A 24,653-nucleotide genomic window follows, 5' to 3' on the forward strand; every position below is an offset into this window, starting at 1 on the left:
AATCTAATAAAAACATAATGTTCAGCCACCCTCTATACTGTGTTTAATAAAGAATTTATTAGGGACAAAGCATGGCGAAATGAACTATGCCTAAATGTGCTTGGGTTTTTTGCCCTCAACAAGCTGGAGAGAGGCACAGACTTCAGGCCTGTGATACTCTGCCTGATATCCTGGCACCTGTGGCAGGAACTAGTATATAAGGAACACATCTGTCCTTTTCATGGTCAAATCTAGTCTCATAGGGAGGAAAAATGGTGCTTGGTCTTCACAGTGTATCTATACTCAGATACGTCTCAAATAATTGGTGGTTTAATTTCAAATTCTTCCAAAGTAAGAAATGGTATAGTAAGAAAGCTTTACTACAAAGAACTTGGGGTGAATGGAAATGTCCAAGTTCATTTGAATAAAGCATTGAGGTTGTTTGTTGCTTGAACAAGTGGGAAGAATCAAATAACTATCAGGGAAAACAGCACACTACGGAAGGCAGTGTGCGGGAGGAACTTCTAGCAAAACATAAAGCCAACTTCAAACAATTTACTACCGTGTGTTTTCACAAGCTGTCAAGAATCTCAAAAGAACACTTTAAAGATTTATGGTGCTAGTGGAGAAAAATTTTCTATATGGAACCAAATAAAAATCATTTTTGGTGCTTTTGGTTTGTTTCAAAATTACTGATCTTTAGACATGGAATAGAAGAATGTTGATACTCAAAACTCTTGGTTCAAAGAGGGCAAGAAGGGATCAATTTGTTGAAGAGGAAATCAACTATTGGCACACGTGGAGCACCTGCAATGGCCAGACACTACCTGTACCAATCTCATCGCAGTCCGGGACAGGACGAGGCTGGTCAGCTGCACATTTCCAGTGCTGGCCATTGGGAGAGCCACCCAGGACGCTTGTATTCAAAATGTTAGATTATGTGGTTGTTCAAGTAATTGCTTATTTTTTTTCAAATGGACATGAATACAGTTTTCTTAATTTAAGATTATGTTTTTATAGTTATTGAGCATACAAGAAAATAGATATTTTATATACACATTAATTTTGCAACATCATTCTATGTTGTCTTATTCTATGTCTTTATTAATAAAGACATAAGATGCTTCCTGATACCAGGCATCACACTCAAGACTTTACAAATATTAGCTCACTGAATCCTTATAATAACCCTATGAAGTAAGTTTGTTACTATCTTTTTAAAAATGACAGAAATGAGACTCAGAAGGCTATAAGTAGCTTTCCCAAGGTCACACACTGGGAAGTGGCAAAGCCAACATTGGAACACAGGCAGTTTGGCTTCAGAGCCTGATTTGGCCCAATCACTCCTGTGCTACCTGTGCCTGCTCAGAGCCAGGTGCAGTACAGGTGACGAAAAGACAGCTAGTGGATGTTGACAAATGATAACTACAGACAGTCACTTTAATATTTAGTATTTTAAAAGTCTGATTGCACCTACAGATTTTTCAAAGATTTAAGAACCTCAAATCTATGTATTAAATGACAGGAACAATTTATTCTAAATGGCTTCATCTTCATTGCTCTGGCCCTTTCTCTCAAATAATTGTAACCATTTCTTCTCTCTTTATGGCATAGCTCTCCTTTCATGCACAGATGTAATTTGATCAGGTCATTAACAGTAAATAAAAATTAGAATTGCTCAGTAAGTTTTTGATATGCACAGAGTGTGTTTCCTGTACCTTCTACATCTTATTTCTGTGGCCTTTCTCAACTGTCCATGCCTCACCCCTTTCCTCCCAGCCCCTTTCACTGACCTCAGAATGTCCCTTGGCTTCTTGGACCACAAATGTGCCCCAATTACTTGTTTTTTTGAGACTTTATTTTTTAAAGCGATTTTAGGTTTACAATAAAAGAGAGAGAAAGGTATAGAGATTTTCCAAATACGCTCTGCCCCACATATGCTCCACACACCCTCCCCCATTATCAACGTCACTCACCAGAATGGCACATTTGTTAGCAAGGATGAACATAAATTGACATAATAATCACCTAAAGTCCATAATTCACATTATGGTTTACTCTTGGTGTTGAGCATTCTAAGGGTTTGGACAAATGTGTAGTGACATATATCCACCATTATAATATCATACAGAGTATTTTTACTGCCCTAAAAATCCTCTGTGCTCTGCCTATTCATCTCTCCCCCTCTTGCTACCACTCCTGGCAACCACTGATTTTTTTAAGGTCTCATAGTTTTACTTTTTGCAGAATGTCATATAGTTGAAATTATACAGTATGTAGCATTCTCAGACTGGCTTCTTTCGCTTAGTAATACGCACTTAAGTTTCTTCCATCTCTATTCATGGATTGATAGCTTATTTCTTTTTAGCTCTGAATAATATTCCATTCTCTGGATACACTACAGTTTATTTATCCATTCACTTACTAAAGAATGTCTTATTCCTTCCAAGTTTTGGCAATTATGAATAAAGCTACTACAAACAATGGTGTGTAGGGTTTTGCGTGGATCATATGGTAAGAGTATGTACAGTTTTATAAGAAAGCACCAAACCGTCTTCAAAAGTGACTGTGTCATTTTGCATTCCCACCAGCAATGAATGTGAGTTCCCGTTGAGCCACATCCTTGTCAGCATTTGGTGTTGTCAGTGTTCCAGATTTTGGCTATTTTCATAGATGTGTAGTGGTATCTCAGTGTTGTTTTAATTTGCATTTCAGGGAAATGCGTATCTTTTCATATACTTATTTTCCATGTGTATGTCTTCTTTGATGAGGTGTCTGTTAAGGTTTTTGGCGCACTTTTTAGTCAGATTGCTTGTTTTCTTATTGTTGAGTTTTTAAGAGTTCTTTGTATATTTTGATAACAGACCTTTATCAGATGCATCTTTTGTAAATATTTTCTCCCAGTCTGTGGCTTGTCTTCTCATTCTCTTGATATTATCTTTCACAGAGCAGAAGCTTTCCATTTTAATAAAGTACAGCCTATCAATCATTTCTTTCACAGATTGTGTCTTTGGTGTTGTACCTAAATAGGCATCACCATACCCAAGGTCATCCAGGTTTTCTCTTATGTTATCATGCAGGAGTTTTATCATTTTGTGTTTCACATTTAGGTCTCTGATCTATTTTGAGTTAACTTTTGAGAAAGGTATAAATTCTGTGTCTAGATTCGTCTTTTTGCATGTGGATGTCCAGTTGTTCCGGCACCAGTTGCTGAAGAGATGACCTTCACTCCTTTGTGTGGTCTTTGCTCCTTTGTCAAAGATCAGTTGACTGTCTTTATGAGATGTGTTTCTGGCCTCTCCATTCTGTCCTATTGATTTATTTGTCTGTTCTTTTGCCAATATACACTGTCTTGATTTTGTAGCTTTATAGGAAGTCTTGAAGTCGAGTAGCATCAGTCTTCCAACTTTGTTCTTCTTCTTTAATATTGTGTTGGCTATTCAGGGTCTTGTCCTTCTCCATATATACTGTAGAATCAGTTTGTTGATACCTATAAAATCATTTGTTGGGAATCTGATTGGGATTGCATGGCCTCTATAGATAAAGTTGGGAAGAATTGACATTTTGACAATATTGAGACTTCCTATCCTTATCCTCTACCTAATATAATTGCATCATTATGATCTATAATCCACCCCCCTGCTTGGAACTGTAGATGCATAGGACATATTGAATGCATATAGGGTCGGGTAGTGAAAAATCTGTTCTCAGTCAATACAGCAGAGATTCTTTTTAAAAATTCATCACTGAAATATGACCAGAAAAAAAAGTATTTTATTTTTACTTTTTCTGAAAGAAAACGAAATGATGTAATCATCATGTAATAATTTGATTATAACATAAATTATTAACTACTGATTATAACAGAAATTAATCTGATTGAACAGTATGGATAAGCTAGACAGGACTGAAGTAGGTTCTTTGTTAATTGTTAGTTTATAGGTCCTTTTCCAACTGTCTCTCTGCAATCTCTTTCTCTGTTTCTTTTACTGCCTCTACTTTCTTCTCCCTTTCTTTCTTTTGGAGTTTATTTAATTTATTTTTTTTAATTGAGGTAACATTGGTTTATAACATTATGTAAATTTCAGGTGTACATCATTATATTTCAGTTTCTGTGTAGACTATATCATGTTCACCACCCAAAGACTAATCACTATCTGTCACCACACACATGTGCCCTTTTACTTCTTTTGCCCTCCCCCTTTCCCTGTTCCCCTCTGGTAACCAACAATCTAATCTCTATATCTATGTGTTTGTTTCTTGTTGTTGTTGTTTTCATCTTCCACTTATGAGTGAAATCATAACACTGTGTCTCACCAGGCAAGGGAAACAACTGAAAAAATAAACAAATGAGACCACATCAAACTAAAAAGCTTCTGCACAGCAAAGGAAACCAACAACAAAACAAAAAGACAACCTAACAACTGGGAGAAGATATTTGCAAATCATATATCTGATAAGGGGTTAAAACCAAAAATATATAAAGAACTCATATAACTCAACAACAAAAAAACAAATAACCCAATTGAAAAAAATGATTGGAGGATCTGAAAAGATGTTTTTCCAAAGAAGATATACAGATGGCCAACAGGCACATGAAAAGATGTTCAACATCACTAATTGTTAGGGAAATGCAAATCAAAACTACAATGTGATATCACCTCGTACCCACCAGAATGGCTATAATTACAAGACAAGAAATAACAAGTGTTGGAGAGGATGTGGACAGCAGGCAACTCTCATACACTGCTGGTGGGAATGTAAAACGGGCGACAGAGACTATGAAAAACAGTATAGAGATTTCTCAAAAAGTTAAGAATAGAACTACCATACAATTCAGCTATTCCACTGCTGTGTATTTATTCAAAGAACATGAAAACACTAATTCGAAAAGATATCTGCACCACTGTGTTCATTGCAGAATTATTCACAATAGACAAGACTTGGAAAGAACCTAAGTGGACATCAGTGGATGAATGGGTAAAGAAGATGTGGTATATATACACAATGGACTACTACTCAGCCATGAGAAAAAATGAAATCTTGTCATTTGCAACAACATGGATGGACCTGGAGGATATTATACTAAGCAAAATAAGTCAGATGGAGAAAGTCAAATGCCCCTTCTTTCTTCTCGTACTGGGTCAGTGGGAGCTCTTTCCAAGGATTAGTTCTCGGGTCTCCGCTCTACAGTGAGTAACTCCACTGTCTAAGAACTCAATTCTAATGACATGGTATCACCACTATTGGGAAAACTCCTAAACTATTCTCCATTTCTGACCTATATCTGTAATGCCAGTCACATCTCAAAGTGCCTACAGGACATTTCTCCATGAGTATAATATATAAAAAACTCATAATCTAAAATTCTGTCTCCTCTAATTTAGATATTCTCATTCTTCTCTATTTTGTGTACGATAAAATAATGCTACCAATGACTCAAACATAACCCTTCAGGTGTTAACATTTACTATTTTGTTATTGTCCTTATTGTCCATTGCTTTCTTTCGTTATCCCCGCATAGTAGTTATATATCTTCATTACCTGGATTTGGCCTTTATGTGCTCAATTCTGTGTACTAATTCTCTCTGTAGTTCCAGTTTCCCAGCCAATTTCTGAATCTCTGCACGATATTAACCTTCCTGTAACAATTACTTCGATATTTCCCTCTCTATCAGTCAGAGGAGAGATGCCACTTGGGTAATATGAGAAGAATGTAATAAAGGAACTACTTATTAAGGATACAGGGAAGTCAGATGGCATGGTGTAATATCCTGGGGCTGAGACGGGCAGGGCATAGGCACCTCCACTGGCCCTGAAGAGAGAAAGACAAGAGACTCTGAAGGCTGGGAGACCTGTGTGGAGACGGCCATTTGACAGGAGCTGTGACGTTCAGGTGAGAGATTCAGCGAGTGACACTGCAGAGAGGGAGCCAGAGAACGTGCACCCTGATCTCCACTCTCCTGCCTCTTTCTGATCTCCTGCTGGTGGTCTCCTTGGGCTGAATCCAAGTGCAGGCCAGTGGGCAAAAGGTCCTTGGATTTAATGCCTACAAGCTAGCCTTGGGGTAAAGACAAGGTACAGAAGGATGGAGAGCGTCTCTGGTGAATAAGGGAAGGGAAAAGAGAAGATATCCAAACTTTATTGCCTTAGTTTTTCAACTTATTATTCAGACTGCCCTTGGATGTCTGCCTTAGCCCTGCCTTTCTACTTTTTCTCTCTTCTCTCCTGCCTTTTATCCATTTACCACTGAATTCCCCAAACTTCACATTTACCAGATGCTTGCTCATATTCACTTAAAAGAAGATTCTTCACAGAAAATTTATGTGCCCTCTCCCTTTCTGTGTAGTCGAATCTTATTTGTCTTTTAAAGTTATCACAAGCTCCCCCCTTTTCAACAGGCATTATTTAACACTCAGCGCTTAGAAATCTCCTCCACCTCTGACATCTGTGGAACTTTCTGTCCCAGTTATTTAGCACTGCAATAAAGACTCTCTCCTATTGTCATATAATTTGTAGGTGTACATGTGTTGAGTCCCCAACTAGATTGTAAACTCTTTAGAGGCAAGAAAAAGATTCCTCTCAGTTTTAGATTCCCCATGACATCTAGCAAAGCTTTATAAATATTGCATATATGACTTTAAATTTGATAACAAGAACAATGCTGAATTCATTTTTGCCTCCCCGGTACTCAGCAGTCAGTACACAGCACAGAGTGGGTGCTTATTTAAGGTTTGTTGAATTAACTACATTAAAATAACCAGTGAAATTATGTGCTTCTATTAACTTATTCTCTAAGTAAAATAACTAATTGCTCCTCTGATTATAAAGAAGTTTACAGAGCCTAGATATGAAATTGTCTTTCTTCATGTAAATATAATCATTGAAATTGAAACATAATTGATTTTGAACAATGTTAAAACTCTCATTGTAATAACAAAATATTGAAAGTCAACTATCATTGTTTGATGTTAAATAGTCAACCAATTTCATAGAATTGGATATAAAGGAAAGTACACTTTGTTTCATTTTTAAAGAAATGCAGAAAGGCAAAAGACTTTTCCTTTTTTCTATATAATATCCAGTATATCTTTAACCACAATTGAACCATATTTATCATAATAATGAATAAAACTCTAGTTATTATGGCGTGGAAAAAATAGAAATGAATGCCAAAAGGGACACCAGGGACTTAATCTAATTTAAATGTCTTTATGCGTTTGGTTTTCCATCAAAAACACTCATTATCAGTTTATGTGGGAATACATGAATCTTCTCATCAGATATTATAATCAACATGGATTCCACAATGATGCTCTTCAAATATACCTACTCCATCCGCTTGAAAAATACTTTCTTTAAGGAAACCTTACTCAGAAGTATATTAAAAAGATAAATATGTCTTCTTGATTTAAGAGACAGCTGCCTGAGAGCCAGCCAGCACGGGGAGCAGTGAAATGTTTCCCCCAAACTTCTGATTGCCCCCAGTGGTGCTAAAATGACTAACGGGTAAAATTTAATAGTGCAAAGAAGTATATTTACATCCATCTGCTGTTGAGTACTATCAGAGCATTTGGAAAGAATAAACGCCAAATGGAGCCTGGACAGAAGTGGTCAGTCCAATTTCTGAGAAAGATTGTCATATTACAAAAATACCAGCCATGTTCCACGCTCAAAATATTAGGGAGACAATGCCACAAAAATCAGGGAACTGGAATGACACTAATGGTCTCAAGGGTCCTGCTTTTATAGATAGCCTTGTCGATCTGCAAAATGATCAAATTGTCTTGCACATGTCAAACTAACTCCTCAGAATTTTGTGTCAGAAATATATTAATCTACTCAACAGCACTTCTTCACTCCTGCCTTCTTTGCTACCAGAAACCTGATTTTTTTCAGGCGTCAGGCTGTAAAGTGTCCAAAGATAGTGGAGTAAGCCCTTGGGGCTGAATCTTGATCGCTCTAAGCTAGTAATGGCCATCACATTCACCTCTGTCAATCTTGAGTTGAAAGGTGGCCGGTCTTAGTGCATTCAGGATGCTATAACAAAATGCAACAGACTACTTGGCTTATAAACAGCAGGAATTTATTGCTTACAATTCTGGAAGCTGGAAGTCCGAGATTAAGGTATCAGTCGAATAAGAGACCTCTTCTTGGCTGCAGACTCCTTGTTGTATCTACACATGGTGGAAAGGGTGAGGGATGTCTCTGGAACCTCTTTTATAATGGGGCCAATCCCATTCAAAGGGCTTTGTCCTTATAACCTGATCACCTCCCAAAGGCCCCATCTGCTAATACCATCACTTTGAGGTTAGTATTTCACCATCTGCATTTTTGAGGGGATACAAACATTTGGCCATAGCATGGACCTATGACCCAACTGGGCCATTGAGACAGAAGTGGAAGTCTATGCCTTCTGTGGATTTTGTGGAAAAGTTCTCTTCACTGACAAAAGGATGCATGGTGAAGAACCAGCCCCCACCCAATGCCTGAAATAGTGACAACAGTTGAGCAAGCAGCAAATCTGAGGAAGAAAGCCAGCATTCTAAGGGTGGCAGGACGGAAAGGTGGGGAAGCTTCTGAGTCCAGGTGACCTTGGTGTGGCCCGAAATTAACCAATCCCTGAGCCACCTATCTCCCAACTTCCTTTATATGACATAAGTAAATACACTTATTGCTGAAGCTATTATTGATAGGGGTTTAGATTATACAAATTCAAAACTCTCCTAACTGATAGAGAGGTTAAGGCAAACTTCTCTAACCAAGTTTTACAAAATGGATTTCAACTGTAAGAAAAAAATTTCTATTCAAAATGTGACAGACCATACTGAAAGATTATGCTACTGTCAAAAATTCTAACAGTTATTGGCATCATCTTGTTTGCTAATAACTAAACTGAAAAGCTTCCCATTCCCACTATGATCAGTGACAGAGATCATAGAATTTATGACTTGGGAAATGAACAAGTATAAATAAGCTTATTCCAGACGTAGTGGAAAAATTACAGAATAGGCTTGCCAGTGCATTTAGCCTCATCTTTTCACCATTTTGTATCTGTTAGAAAAATTTAAAAATCAAAGTAGTAAAGAGTCCCATGGTAATTGCAAAAAAAAAATAAATAAAAGACTTGAATCTTTAAGGCAGTAGTTCCAGAGAGCTTTCTGGAGATGAAACAGGCACTAAAGTAAAGCAAACCTGTAGCTACGAGATATCAGTCTGAGCATCTGCTGGACTTTTAAAAAATGAACTTGTTTTACCTGAAAAATTACATTTATACAATAGTGTAAGTCGTTAGAGCGATCCTTTCAAATGAGAGCTCTGTTTACTCACCCGAAATACATGCCTGGGATGGCAGCTGGGATACCTTCCCCTGTTTAACTCCGTGACGTTTAACTCTGTGGTGAGAAAGCTCAATTAGGAAAAAAGCATAACCTTGAAACTTTGCGATGATGTGGGGGTCTCTGCGTGGCGGTGTGGTAAGACAGGCGCCGGGGGGCTTTCATTCTCTTTACAATTTGGGTGGGGATGAGGGCTAGTTACAGACACCAGGAAGGAGGAAAGTTGCTTTTCTGAAACGTCTTCGAGGAGCTTTGGGATGACAACCTGCAACAGCACCGCTGCTTGAAGGACCTGGATGAACAGACATTGTCAATGTGCTCAGCACCCACAAGTGAACTGCCCCTTGAGATGGAATAAACTAAAAAGTTCAGAAAAGCGTTAATTAGAAATGTAGGCTCCAGGGGATTACTTTATGTCAACGCGGGTTCACCGATGGTAAGACACGTACCGCTCTCATAGGGGGATTGATAACGGGGGAGGACACGCCTGTGTGGGGGAAGGGGCTGCTTCCTCTCAATTTTGCCGTGAACCTAAAACTATCTAAACAAAAATCAAGTCTTAAAAAATGTAACAAATTTTCCTAAGCAGATATGATGATAGAAGCCAAAGAGTTTCTGGACTCAAAACAAAAAAAATAAACACAGTTTTTCAAATTTGGTACAGAAATTGAAGGAAAAAATGGACATTTCTAAAAACTGAATTTGTAATTTGGAAATTAAATAGAAGAGCCTTTACATAACAAAGAGTAAAATTGCTAAGAAATAGAAATCGTGAGTGAAAAAATTTTTTTAAAAAAACGGAAGACATATCTGGGAGATATGGGATGTAAATTCTGAGAATTCTCAAGGATGAAAAGGAGAAGTAACAAAGATGAAAATTAAAGTGTTATTAGGACAGGTTATAGAGAGTGGTGCTTCAACACACAGGCTTCAAAGTCAGACTGTCTAGTTTTGAGTCCAAATTCGAGCATTTCTGAGCAATTTACTTGATTTTTTATTACCTCCACTTATTTTACTATAAAATAGGATGAAAATAATGCCTGCTTCACAGTTGTTTTTTATTAATACGACCAAAATATTTAATTACTTAATCATATCGAGTTTTAAATAAACACTCTACATATTGTAAGCACTTAGTAATTATTAGCTCCCTTATCATCATAAACATTATTGATATAGAAAACATTACAAAAATAAATATAAATAGTAAATCTTCCAAAAATACTTGGGAGAAAAGAATATTTTTTAAATGTTCAATTTAAGAGTATATAATGTAAGGCAAACCCTTAAGACTATGAGTATAGTTTTCATTAAATCACAATGTCATTTGGATAATTTAATAGAAAATTTTCAGAATTTGACAAATCAAGCAGAGAAAAAAGAGTGGGGAATATAACGATGCAACTAACATTTAAAAAAACTTAAAATAATTTCCACTTCAAAGAGGAAGTCAAAACAGAAATTATAATTATTTAGAAATTAGTGGAAGTTTTGAGTCAATTCACAATTGAAAAACTATAAAGTTACTTTGCAAACTACATGAAAAATGTATTCCAGATTTTCAAAAGCTCTAAATGTAAAAATAAAATCAATAAAGGTATGGATTGGAAAAAATTTTTAAAAACATATTTTTATAAAATCATGGTGACAGAGAAACTCAGAGACCTTTAAGATAGAAACAAATAAGTTTGACTACATAAAAATTGATATATTTGTCATGATAAAGAACCATAAAGTCAAAGCATGAACAATATAATACATTGGAAGATCATATTTGCAACACATGTGATAGAAAAAAAGTTAATTCACTACTCTACTCCAAGATCTTATAAACTAATAAGCAAAAAGACAAAGAAAAACTTGAAAGTAAAATGAGCACAATACAAAACAGGCATTTCACAGAAGGCATGCAAACATCCATAAACCAGAAACTACACTCATTTCTCTACCTCCAAGTAAGCATTCTAAGATTAACACTATTTTAAACCTTATATAAAGCAATTCTACTTCTGGGAGTACATCCAAAGAAAATGAAAACACGAACTAAAAAAGATATCTGCACCCCCACGTTCATAGCAGCATTATTTACAATAACCAAGACATGGAAACAACCAAAGTGTCCATCGACAGATGAATGGATCTTTATCCAAGTTGTGTGGAATATTATTCAGCCATAAAAAACGAGGAAATCCTGGGGCCAGCCCAGTGGAGCAGTGGTTAAGTGCGCACGCTCCACTTTGGTGGCCCAGGGTTCGCATTTTCCAATCCCAGGCATGGACCAACCCACCGCTTATCAAGCCATGCTGTGGTGGCGTCCCTATAAAGTAGAGGAAGATGGGCACAGCTGTTAGCCCAGGGCCAGTCTTCCTCAGCAAAAAAGAGGAGGATTGGCAACAGATGTTAGCTCAGGGCTAATCTTCCTCAAAAAAAAAAAATGAGGAAATCCTACCATTTGCAACAACATTGATGGACCTTGAAGGCAGTATGCTAGGTAAAATAAGTCAGACAGAGAAAGACAAATACTGTATGATCTCACTTACATGTGGAATCTAAAAAAAAAAAAAAACAATTCATAGAAAAAGAGATCAGATTTGTGGTCACCAGAGGCAGGAGTTGGGGCAGGAAGAATTAGAGGAAGATGGTCAAAAGGTACAAACTTCCAGTTATGAGATAAATAATTTCTAGGGATGTAATGTACAACATGATGACTATAGTTAGCATTGCTATATGGTATATGGGAAAGTTGTTAAGAGAATAAATCCTGAGTTCTCGTCAGAAGGATAATTTTATTTCTTCTTTCTTTTTTTGTTATTGTATCTATATGAAATGATGGATGTTAACCAAAACTATTGTAGTAATCATTTCACAATATATGTAAATCAAACCATCATGCTGTATGCCTTAAATTTATACAGTGATGTGTGTCAATTATTTCTCAATAAAACGAAAATAAAGTTGAAATTGTTTATCATTATGCTCCTTAAATCCACAATTTAAAAGGTGAGAAAAATAATAGCATACTTGAATATATTTTGGTATCTTCAAAATAAAGTAATCAAACGAGAAATAGTCTTTTAAAAAAATGATTAGGGGAAATATAAAACAAATTGATTGAAAGCTTTAATTCTATTAAGTGTATGTTTTTGAAGTGACATATGTCTGACTTAATGCTTATATGTGTGGTCCTTTTATTTTATGATGTTATTAAAAATGCATTGGTAAACAGACTGAATATGTACCAATAAAATCTCTCCCTTATTGCTTTTGTAATAGAAGAGCTATAAAAACATCTTATAGACAGTATAATTTTTACTTTTTCTATGATTTAATTTCAAATAGTAGTAAAGTTGCTATCACTTAATGTTTATTTTTAGTTCCCATACACATTGTAACTCTCTGTGAAAATAAAAGTCCACTATATGTAGTAATCATAAGAAATATCTTCATGTTTTAAATAAATCACAAGCTATGTATATTAAATTTTTAAATAACAGAAGAGACAATTAGATGTTAAGTTCCAATTCCATTATTATAGCAAAAATATTTCTTGACTTTCTAGATTTAACTTTTAAATATTCTAATATTTACATTTCTTTTTTTTTTTTTGTGAGGAAGATCAGCCCTGGGCTAACATCCATGCCCATCTTCCTCCACTTTATACAGGACGCCACCACATCATGGCCTGACAAGCAGTGCACCGGTGCGCACCCGGGATCTGAACCCGGGCCGCCAGCAGCGGAGCACGTGCACTTAACTGCTACCCCAGGGGGCCGGCCCTACATTTCATTTTTTTTTTTAATATTTTTTTATTTTTATTTATTTTTTATTTATTTTTTCCCCCAAAGCCCCAGTAGATAGTTGTATGTCATAGTTGCACATCCTTCTAGTTGCTGTATGTGGGACACGGCCTCAGCATGGCCGGAGAAGTGGTGCATCGGTGTGCGCCCGGGATCCGAACCCGGGCCGCCAGCAGCAGAGCACACGCACTTAACCATTAAGCCACGGGGCCAGCCCCCTACATTTCATTTTTAAGAACAAAATAATTTTATATATTTTAAACATCAATTTAGATAAAATAAATGCAGTATATAAAAGAAACTTTGAATCAATGGGGATTAAATTCTTTATCTTTTGCAATTTAATTGAATCAAAACTCGTTTCACAGTTCATCTTTGATATTTTGAAGGCTCTATCTAATCAAATTAAACTGAATTTAATTTAATTTATTCTCATTGAGCACCTTAAAAGTTCCTGGAATACTGTACTTAGAATCAGAAAAAAGTAAGCTCCTTGACCACATGGAAGTCCACTTCACATTAGGGGTTGGGACAGGCATCCGGGGAGACCACATCTAACATAGCAACAGAGAACAATTCAAGACAATCTATGACAAACGAGGTAAAAGATGAAGAGAATCAGCAGAAGACTGGACTGAGAGTGAGTCTTTCAGGAGTGTTCACAGGAAGAGACAAGAAAAAGAATGAGGGCAACTGGGCTTAGAGAACAGTATAGCCAGGAGGTCAGAGCACCCATTCTCAGAAATGTGAAAGCAGAGGAATTAATATCCTAAAGAGAAATTCCTTATCCTTATCAAACATGACTTTGCCTTTACTCTTCCAGGATGTCCCAACATCCTACTTGTCCCAGAATTTAAGATTAATTGGAATAAGCTCCCATTTGAAATTATTGGTTGAGTTTTATTCTGGATTTATGGATGAAATTGCTATCCAACTGCCTTATAAAAAAGCTGTATTCTTTCTCCAGTGGGAAAAACTATTTATCAATGCCTCTAAAGTGCCCCCAAATTTTCTCCAAATATCTGATAAAACCCGAAACGTGTTGGGCAGTATGGGTAAGATCCTCATGGCTCAATTAATCTTCAGTTAAGAAAGATACAATCTGTGCTGTCGATACAGATTAAAAATATTTTGTAGTTGGAAGATTGAAAAATTAGGATGCAATAGTTGAGTGGTTATCTTGCTCAAAATATTTTCACTCTGAGTTAAGGATACATATCTACTGGCAGCAAAGTGGTTTCGTAGAATTCCAGAACTCCATCACCCAATCCTCACTCACACAACTTGTTATTGACTAGCTAGCAACTAATACAAACCAATTAAGATCTTTGAGAGGGGATTTATTCCCATAAAACAAAGGAGAAATTAATGTAAATATCAACAATTAAATTTAGGAAGCAAGCAATTAAATCATGCATATATACTTATTATCTCTGGCTACCAATTTATACAGTTACAAAGAGAGGTAAAACCATTGCTTTTTCCTATTTAACGAGGGTATAAATGGTGCAATTATAGCTCCCGAAATGATTGCAAATAAATATAATTTTGTTTTCTTTATGCACTGTTACTGATATCACGTATTTAAACTATTTGATTTATACAGGCACAAACTAAGAATTTAATCACTGCATATTTCATGTCCGTACGATATTACTCCTGGACCAGAGCAGTGATCATACAATTATTCTTCCTTCTTCATGTACCAGACACCATGGTAGATACTTCTATTTTATTCTTTCAAAAATACACCACATATAAATTGTTGTGTTAAATGCTGTTGTCGGGGGGCCAGCCGGGAAGTATAGCGGTTAAGTGCACACGCTCCGCTACGGTGGCCCGGGGTTCACAGGTTCAGATCCCAGGTGCACACCGATGCACCTCTTGTCAAGCCATGCTGTGGTGGTGTCCCACATAAAGTAGAGGAAGATGGGCACAGATGTTAGCCCCGGGCCAATCTTCCTCAGCAAAAAGAGGAGGATTGGCATCCGATGTTAGCTCAGGGCTGATCTTCCTCACACACACACATAAAAAATGCTGTTGTGTTATAAGTCAATGTCCATGATTTCAAGCAGTGTGCAAATAAGTACAAACTCCTTAGACCTCAAATTCAAGACCCTCTAGTCTCCTACCTATTTTTCTAGTCCTATCTCTAAAATATAAAATATTCCCCTAGATGAATTTTCTGTTCTAGTCATACAGTTTATTCACTGACCACTAAAAATATTTTGTAAATTCTGACTTAGTTTTCCTAACAGCCCTTTATAACCACAGAGAATGCCTTCACTACTCTGCTCTGTCTCTCCATTTTAAAGTCAACCTTTTTAATCTATCTTCTTTACCTATCGCCTGTCAAAAGCTGCTACTCTTGCCTTTAAGCTCAAATATTAATTGCTGCCTACAAATTTTATTTGGCAATTCATAACTATCGCTAAAGTATAATAATCAAAACAGAACATTTGTTGAGCCCTTATTTTGTGTTAAACACTTTCATGAATCATCTTACTTAACCCTGAAAACAGTACTACAAGGAGGATACAGTTGGCCCTTTATATCCACAGACTTCATGTCCCAGATTCAACCAACCACAGATCGAAAGGTCTGTAATAGCTGCGCCTGTACTGAACGTGAACAGACAATTTTTTTTGTCCTTATTCCCTAAACAATACAGCATAACAACTATTTACATAGCGTTTACGCTGTGTTAAGTATTATAAGTAATCTAGAGATGATTTAAAGTATATGGGAAAATGTGCATAAGTTATATGCAAATACTACACCATTTTATATAAGGGATTTGAGTGTCTGCAGACTTTGATATGGGGTGAGGGGGTTGTTCTGCAGCCAATCCCCTGTGGATACCGAGGGATGACGTGTTATTAGTACTATTACTACCACTGAATATATCTCACAGATTGGGAAATAGAGCTTTAGAAAAATTAGGGAACATGTCCAAAGTCAAATGCCAGTGAACAGCAGACCAGGATTCAAGCCTAGGATTGTCTCATACCAAGTTCTGTGCTCTTGTATCAACACTTTTTTATTGTTTCAAATTGCACTTAGAATTTTCCTTGTTCTTGACCTTCTCTCTCTAACTGGAGTATAGTTCCTTCCCTATATGGATGTATATGGGTGTTTTATACATTCTGTTAAGCATATAAGTATCTACAACATAGAGTCATATACTTCTATTTGGTAAGTAGTGAAATGAAATTTTGAAGATTGTGACAAAGCCGGGTAGCTACAGCAAACTAAATTATGGACAGAAAGCACACATTAATTAGCACTGATAGTTACACACAATAGCCATGTTAAACAAGACCCACAGGTGAGTTTCAAGATCATGGATTAGCCCAATTGGAAAACTAAGTGAGCCTCCTTACAACCTATCCAATGAATGCAAAGTAAATAAGTTGTAATAAGTCAACTAGTAAAGTGAAGTAGATCATGCTATGTACCTGACTCAGCAGATATGGGAACGTAGAAAGGACGAGCTGAGAGGTGACTTGGAGGCAAGAAAGCGGAGAGAGAAGAAAAGAGTATCTCCCTATTGTACGGTGCATAAGCGTCTCCTCCCATGCTTACAGCACCTGAAAATGTACTCAACCAAGAGGGAGAGCTTCTCCAACGGGAATGAAAATGAAAACACTTAATTTCTGACACTTCAGAAATCAGCTGCATGTGTTGTACCTGGGAAATGATCTTTCTAGGAGAATTTGATTTGATGGAAGTGTTTTAGGGCCTTGTGGTAGCATGGAGTCTGATTGACTCCAGAATAGTGGCCATGGAAAAAGTTGGAGAAGAGTTAATTATCCCACAGTATGCAACAATATTCTAAATTTTTTTCCTAAATTTGATTCAATTACAGTAATAATAATACATTATTATTTATTGAACCCATATCCTGTGCCAGAAACAGGGTTGCATTTTCTCACTTAATCTTTACAAAAATTTCCTGAGGTAGGGACTACTAGTGTTCCCATTTTATAGGTGAAGCAATTAAGTCTTAAGTAATGTGCCCAAAGTTTCACAATTAGTGAGAGCCCAAACAAGGAAAGCTTGTTTTTAAAAAGCTGGTCTCAAAAAGCTATGCTATACTATTGCTCTTATGACACAGATCTGCACTGCCATACACACTGGTAGTGGCAAAATGAAAGATAAAACTGTGATCAATTCACTCAGTACACTTAGCATGGCCGTCCGAGTCACCATAATGGTCTAAATCACTACCTTACAACTACAATATTAAAGATCTATTATCATATAAAAGTTTCTGCTAAGGACGAATAGTCGTATATCAGCAAAGATATATTTCCTTTTGGTTTCTTAGCGTTTAAGTGATGCTGAAACCAGGAAGTTTACCTACACATCCAAAGGTCATTTATCTACCGTTATAGCCAAATCTTTGACGGCGGCCTCAGAGCCACTAGCACACAGGACAAGAAGCAGCATTTCTACCTGATAGTATTTCATACTGCCCGTTTGTCACTGTGTGTGCACGTGTCACCGAGTGACCTGCAAATGTGATTTAAAAGTCTACTCTGACAGTTATTTCTAGTTATTTTATTTTAAAATTTCACTCAAGCAATCAACATGTCTGCTTAGAAAGACGGGAAGGCTTGGTGATCAAGAGTGTGGGCTCTAAAATCAACAAACCTAGATTCCCCTCAGTCTGACTGTTTACTAGCTGTGTGACCCTGGACAAGAAATTGAAGTCGCAGTTTCCTCAGAGATAAAATTGTGTACCTCATAAGTTGTTGTGAGGATTATCTGAAATACTCTAGAAAAGTCTTAATTTAGCCCTAACCTAGTGCAAGTGCAAGTAAACACTCATCAAATAACAGCTGCTATTATTGCTGATCATCTTTCTCATCATCATTATCATCACCAGGCTCATGACTGGAGTATTAACTGTATCAACTTCTTAGTCTCATCTCGCACTGTAATCAAGTCAATCCATATATCATATTTTACACATTATATTTAGCAATATAAACAACCAAACATCAAGTCCTATATTTAACAATAACAATATTATTTTAAAACCTATACTTTTCTTTATTTTTAAAATATTACATTTTATTAATGTACAAATGATCTTAGTTAAACCCGCATTTTCCATAGTAACAATCTTACACACGAGTTTGTTCTCTTGTCCAGGAGCTGTAGAGGGGTGGACATGTCTGGGAATTTTATGTGAGGAAGCTCCCTCTTGGCTTAATAGACTCTCCCTTTTCTCTGTTTTGCAGCCTTTTACTGTAGCTTCTCCCAGTTTCTAGGACCCAAGTGACTAAATGAAAGACCCTTGTTTCCCCTGAGACCTAGATAAGCTGTGATCCTCAAGACAAGTCTTGCATTTAAAAAAGATTTCGAACCAGAACTCATATCATTCCCAAGGTCTAAATTAGGTCTCTGTGTGTTGTCCACTCTCACTGCCCCTTCATGGCACTTAGCAATATAAACAATAAAACGTCAGGTGCTATGTTTAATAATAACAATATTATTTTAAAACATATACTTTTAAAATGTTACAACTTTTTTGGACAACCGTTTAGCAACTTCATAAAAATTTAAATATATATATCTTCCCTATGAGCCAATAATTTAACTCTCAGCTATTTATCCAAGAGAAATAAAAACATTGGGCACAAAAATCCTTGTACGTGAATGTTCATTGCTTGGGAAATAACTCAGATGTCTATAAGCAGAATAATGGATAGATAAGTTGTAACGGATTGACACAAGTGACTACTACTATTCAGCAGCTAAAGGTGACATCTACTGCTACATGCGACAACATGGATATATTTCTAAAATATACTGAAGAAAAGAAGTAAAACACAAAAATACTTATGCATGACTCCATCTATGGGAAATTTTAGAAGGGGCAACATGGTGATAAAAGTCAGATCTGAAGATGCTTCCAGGTGGAGGTATTTGAGGGGCTAAGGAAGTTTCTGGTGTGATGTAAAAGTTCTGTGTCTTCGTATCATTTGTCAAAACGAAGTGTATGCTTAAGACCTAAGTATTTCATAGTATGTTCATTACGCCTCATTTTTTTAAATGCCTATAGTTATGTAATTCTTTAGTAAGTAAAATTCAAATGACAGTATAGGAGTGAATCTGATGTTTGCCTCAAAAAGATATTTAGAGGGCCGGCCTGGTGAAGCAAGTGGTTAAGTGTGCATGCTCTGCTGTGGTGGCCCCGGGTTCGCTGGTTGGGAACCCCGGGCACACACCAACGCACGGCTTGTCAAGCCATGCTGTGGCAGCATCCCATATAAAGTAGAGGAGGATGGGCATGGATATTAGCCCAGGGCCAGTCTTCCTCAGCAAAAAGAGGAGGATTGGCAGATGTTAGCTCAGGGCCGATCTTCCTGCCCCCCCCCCAAAAAAAAGGTACTTAGAACATATTTTATTACAGGATTTCCAAAACTCTACTTCCTTTGATTTCTTTAAAAATAGGAAAAATAATAAAACTATAAAAATATAGAATACACATAAATAATATAATGCAGGGCTCTAGTTAGCTATTTGAATTATAAAAAATTCTAAAAGAGCCTAAGATTCTGTTTCATTTGTTTTTGATGGTTTAGTCACTTTATCTGACCTTAAAATTAATATATAATTATGACTAAAAATAAACTTTGCAAAAACATGTGAAAAACAAATCTTTAATCTCACCAACCGAAGACAACAATGGACAGACATAGAGAACTAGAATTTTTAAAATACATTTCATATATAGTTATAGGCTTTAAATACCTGTGGCATATTATTTTTAATATTTTTACTTAATAATAAATACATAAAATAGATATAATTTGCTATTTTAATTGTAACATTCAATTATATGGAAACGTTAGGATTTATTTATCCAATAACAAATTAATGGAGTTTCAGTTTTAAATTAACACACTGTAAAGTTTTATAAATCAACCAGCACAAACTGTTTAATATTTGACTCAGCGTATCTTGATTGAATCTCTCTAAAGTACAAATGTAAATTATTTTAGTGTATTACATTTGTGCAGTATTCCCAGTATCACTACAGATTCTAGGGAAATTATAATGTATTTGCTAGATTGAAGTTAGTAGAAGAACTCTGTAGAGTAGAGAACATCTTGGAGAAATAGTTCATTCCTCAATTGTATCCATTTCTCACAAAATGTAGAATGTGTCCTGAACCTGTGCCTTCCTTTGGCTTTTCCCTACCCACTGCCTAAATCAAGCAGTCGTCACCTTCCGCAGAAACCATTTAGATAAATTCCTTTATTTTCTCTGCCTCCAGTCTCGCTCTCCTGATAGACATAATTCACACAAACCGGAGTTCACTTTTTAAAGTGCACATCTTTTCGTGTCATTCTTCTTCACAAAAACCTTCCATGATTTTCCTTTCCATGATAAATAGTTAAAAACTAACCCTAGAAAGCAGACTCCTTTAAAAGTTGGGACAAATCCATCTCCCAGGCTGTGTTTGTTTCACCGTTTCCCTTTCTCTGTGTCTTTCCTTAAGCTGTTCCTTAGTCTGAAATGTTCTTTCCCAGCCCACTGAAATCCTAGTTTCAAGGCTCACTTTTTTCTTCCCATACAGAAACTTTTCATAGCCCTCTGCATACACTTCAGTTTGAGCTCAAAAGACATTAACCCAAGTGTCACATGAATTTTCCTCATGAGGGTACAAGTGCCTTGAGAGCAAGTCACATATTCCAGCTGTCTTTGTATATTCCAGAAGCTTTTTTGTAATGATTAAATGAAATCTTTTATGAAAAGCGCCTGGTGTGGTGCTTGATGTATAACATAATAAATAATAGCTCATTTGAAGTTCAATAATGTATAAAATGCTATGATAAATAAAAGGATAAGGAAGAATGAAAGTATGGTGGAATTGCACTTATCTCAGACAGAGGTTTCAGCAAAAACTTTGAGGGCCATTTTTAGGATAAGTTAAAATAATCTTAATGAGGCAAAGAGGAAGAACATGCACGTTGGTGAGGGAGATGATATCCACTAGGCAGGTTAACGTGGCTGGAATGACGTGTGTGTACAGACAAGAGGAGAGATGAGTGGAAAGGCAGAAGGCGTACAAGAGAACACGAAGAGAGGTGGAATTGTGTGCTAAACCAAGAAGCTTGAAATGTGTCTCAGAAACCACGGGAAATAATGAAAAGGTTTAAAATGTGTTCAGAAAACAATAAAGACCATAGATTAAAAGACAGAAGTAATTAGGAAGCCACTGTAGTAATCCAGATGAAAAGATAATCTCAGGGCGTGATAAATGAGGAAGACATTTCCATTGCCTCACTTTCCAAATAATGTTATTATTGCTTCAGAACAGGCTCAGTCTCCTGGTTTTACATAGCTTTGGTTCGCCTATGACACCATGATACTCCTAAACTCTAGATTCATATCCCAAACTTTCAACCTGATCCCTCCACTTGGAGATTTAATTGGCATCTCAAGATCTCAAAGCTAACAGGTCAAAGTAGAACCTCAAATTTTCTCTCCCAAATCCTCTTCCGCTTCAGTATCCCACTCTCAGTCAGTGATATGAGTATCTACCAGTTTCCTCCGTCCAAAACTCCAGAAACGCTCGTTGAGTCCTCTCTTTCATTCACCCTTCAGGTCTAATCCATTAGCAAATCCTGTCAATTCTACCTCCAAAATATATTCCATATCCATTGACGTCTCTACAGCTCCACTAAAGCAATGCTGTCCAGGCAAATAACATTTTCACCTTCACTATAACCAGAGCTTCCTCCCTGACTTCCATGCTTTACCTTCTGCCCCACATTATCTAAATGCACCTGAACCTACTGAAAGCAGCCAAAATGACTTTTTCACATTTAAATCATATCATAGTACTCCCGCCTTTTTAAAAAATGCTAGTAAATGTTTAAAACATGGCATTGCCTTTTCATATTTAAACAAGGAACCCAAAAGATATATATTTTTTGTTTCTTCGAAATACAATTTTTACTAAAAAATATTTAGTGGAATAGTAGCAAAAACAGTGATCCCTTCTCCAGAAATGTTACCTTTCTAACCATTATGAATCTCAAGCATATATTAGTTATGTTATTTATTTTTAGAACAAAATTCATTAAGACATTACTGGGAATGACAGGAAAAGTTTAATTAAAAAATGCACCCTGTGACATACAGCAGAGTAATTAAAGACACAGGGAAGTCCATAGGCTCTGACATGAAAATATTAAATTTGCTCAAAAGGTTATAAAGGCTAGGTTTCTGTGGACATGGCATTAAATTTCACGAAAACAACAGTAATTAAAAGACACTGGAGTATGATACAAACTGCCAGATTAATCTTCCCAAAATTCATGAAGTTAGCGCTCTCTTTAAGCGGCCGGTATAGTTCCTTGCTATAGTCTCATCAAAGATGTACTGCTTCAGCTAGCTCTGAAGACGGACTACAAACTTGCCTGATCTGCCTAAGTGACCTGTAGCTGCCTTCTCAGTCAACGGACCAGAAGGTTTCCTCACTGCCTATTCCCTCTCTGTGCCCACATTGTTTTTACTACTTCATATTCCCATTCATTCACTTGTTCATTTTTCTAGTCATGCTCTCGTAAATGCCTTTATGTTACTTTATTTTATTTTTTTGAGGAAGATTGGCCCTGCACTAACATCTGTTGCCAATCTTCCTCTTTTTTTTTCTTTTTTCTCTCCAAAGCCTCAGCTCATGGTTATGTATCACAGTTGTAGAGTTGTAGTTTTTCTATACGGGATGCTGCCCCAGCATGGCTTGGTGAGTGGTGAGTAGCTCCGCGCCCAGGATCCGAACTGGCAAACCCCAGGCCACCAAAGCAGAACGCATGAACTTAACTGCTGTGCCAGCGGGCCAGCCTCTAAATGCCTTTATTTTAAATGACCTATGTATCTATGCCAATCACTACACCTGTGGACAGCGGGTGTGAGGAAGAATAATCCATAGACTACCTTCAGTGAGTTTACACTTGGATGAAAACAAAAACTAAAAACAAACAAAAAAGTCAGTCAGTCACATGACAAAAACTAACAGCGCAATCTAGAGGCTTATACAAAACATATCAGGGCAGAGCGGACAGTGAGGGGCTGTTTTGGCAGAGGAAGTGAAGCTGGATTAGTTTCCTGAGGATGCAGAAGAGACTGTGAAGAAACTCCAAAGGAGCGTGTCATTCCAGGAACACACAGCAAGATGTACAGAGGCATGGAGACAACACAAACCCCCCGTGAACTACAGGTAGTCTTGCATGCCTAGGAAAAGGGTGCACTGGGGAGCTGAACGTGCTCACGAAGGGCCCTAGAAGCCATGAAAAGGAATTTGAAAGTTATCTTGTAAGTGACTAGAAATGACTGAAGCATTTTACGCAAGGGAGCAACACATTCACATTTGACTTTTACAAAAGTCACTCTAGCGATGATGAGGTGGATAATGATCTGAGGGGTTTATAGATTAAATACAAGGACAGGAGGTTATCACAATTTTTTGACAAGAAATAATGAGAGCCTGAAGGAAAAAATTGGTAGATGGGATGGAATGAAAAACAAAAACACAATTAATAACAGTGATAATTGTAGGTAAAAATCAAGCTCTCAGAGTGCGCTAGGCATTGGTCTCAGTGCTTTATATAATCTCATTTAACACAAGATAGATCTGTGAGGCAGGTATTATCACTAGCTCAATTTTAAAGGTAAGGAGCCTGAAGTATAGAGTCTTAGCAAGTTGCCCGTGTTTTCAGACCTATAAATTGTAGCCTAGCACCATCACTTGTGCTCCTAAAAGTGGTGCTATCCAGACCACTGCTTAAGACCACGTGACACGACAGGGCACAGCATAGCTGGCAGCTCCTTCATTATATGCTATATTCTGTGGAATTCTATAAAATAAGGAGATGGTGCCTCTATTCTTCATTGATCTATACACCACCTCTCCTTAGAGACACAACTCAAGCTCCTTAACTCCACGACACTGTCCTGGCCACTCTAACACCCAGTGAACTTGTTCTTCCTCTAATGCCATAGTCCTTCTTGTCAGGACCAACTCCCAGCTAATCATGTACTGTTCTTGAGCAAGAGTTAGTTTTGTTCCCCTGTTGAGGACAAGGAGCATTTCTTATGTTTTATTTCAGTGTTCCTGTGGCTCCATCACAAAATAGTCAAATAATGGTTGTGTGTGTGTGTGTGTGTGTGTTGATTTGTATGCCTGCTTGGAGACATGCTTACCAAAATGCAAAAACAAAAGGCCAGATCTGTAAGAAATATGAATAGTTTACCATTGTCTCAACATTTACAAGAGCAGAAAGATGGGAAAAAATACATATTTTGTGTTTTACTATTGAGAAATATTAATTGTGTAAGAATTATCAAGGCAACAAAGCATCCCACCTGCTAAAGGAAAATGTGCAATTAGTGAAGTCAATCATGTTTATTTTTAGAGTTAATGAGCTAAATTGCTAAAGAAAAGCACAAAACTCTGAGGTTAAATGTTTGAACTTTGTTAGTTAAATTGTATTGCTCAAAGAAAACATTCTCTCCT

General features: G+C 36.8%; 1 protein-coding gene across 4 annotated transcripts in view; it reads right to left on the reverse strand.

The window, feature by feature from the left end:
• CNBD1 (cyclic nucleotide binding domain containing 1) overlaps positions 1–24,653 on the reverse strand; it is a 301,600-nt gene that overhangs the window by 140,701 nt on the left and 136,246 nt on the right. The gene's annotated exons all lie outside the window — the stretch shown is intronic.

The sequence above is a fragment of the Ceratotherium simum genome, chromosome 31 (genome assembly GCF_057802395.1).
Source record: "Ceratotherium simum simum isolate JZ-2026a chromosome 31, ASM5780239v1, whole genome shotgun sequence".
Lineage (NCBI taxonomy): Eukaryota > Metazoa > Chordata > Mammalia > Perissodactyla > Rhinocerotidae > Ceratotherium > Ceratotherium simum.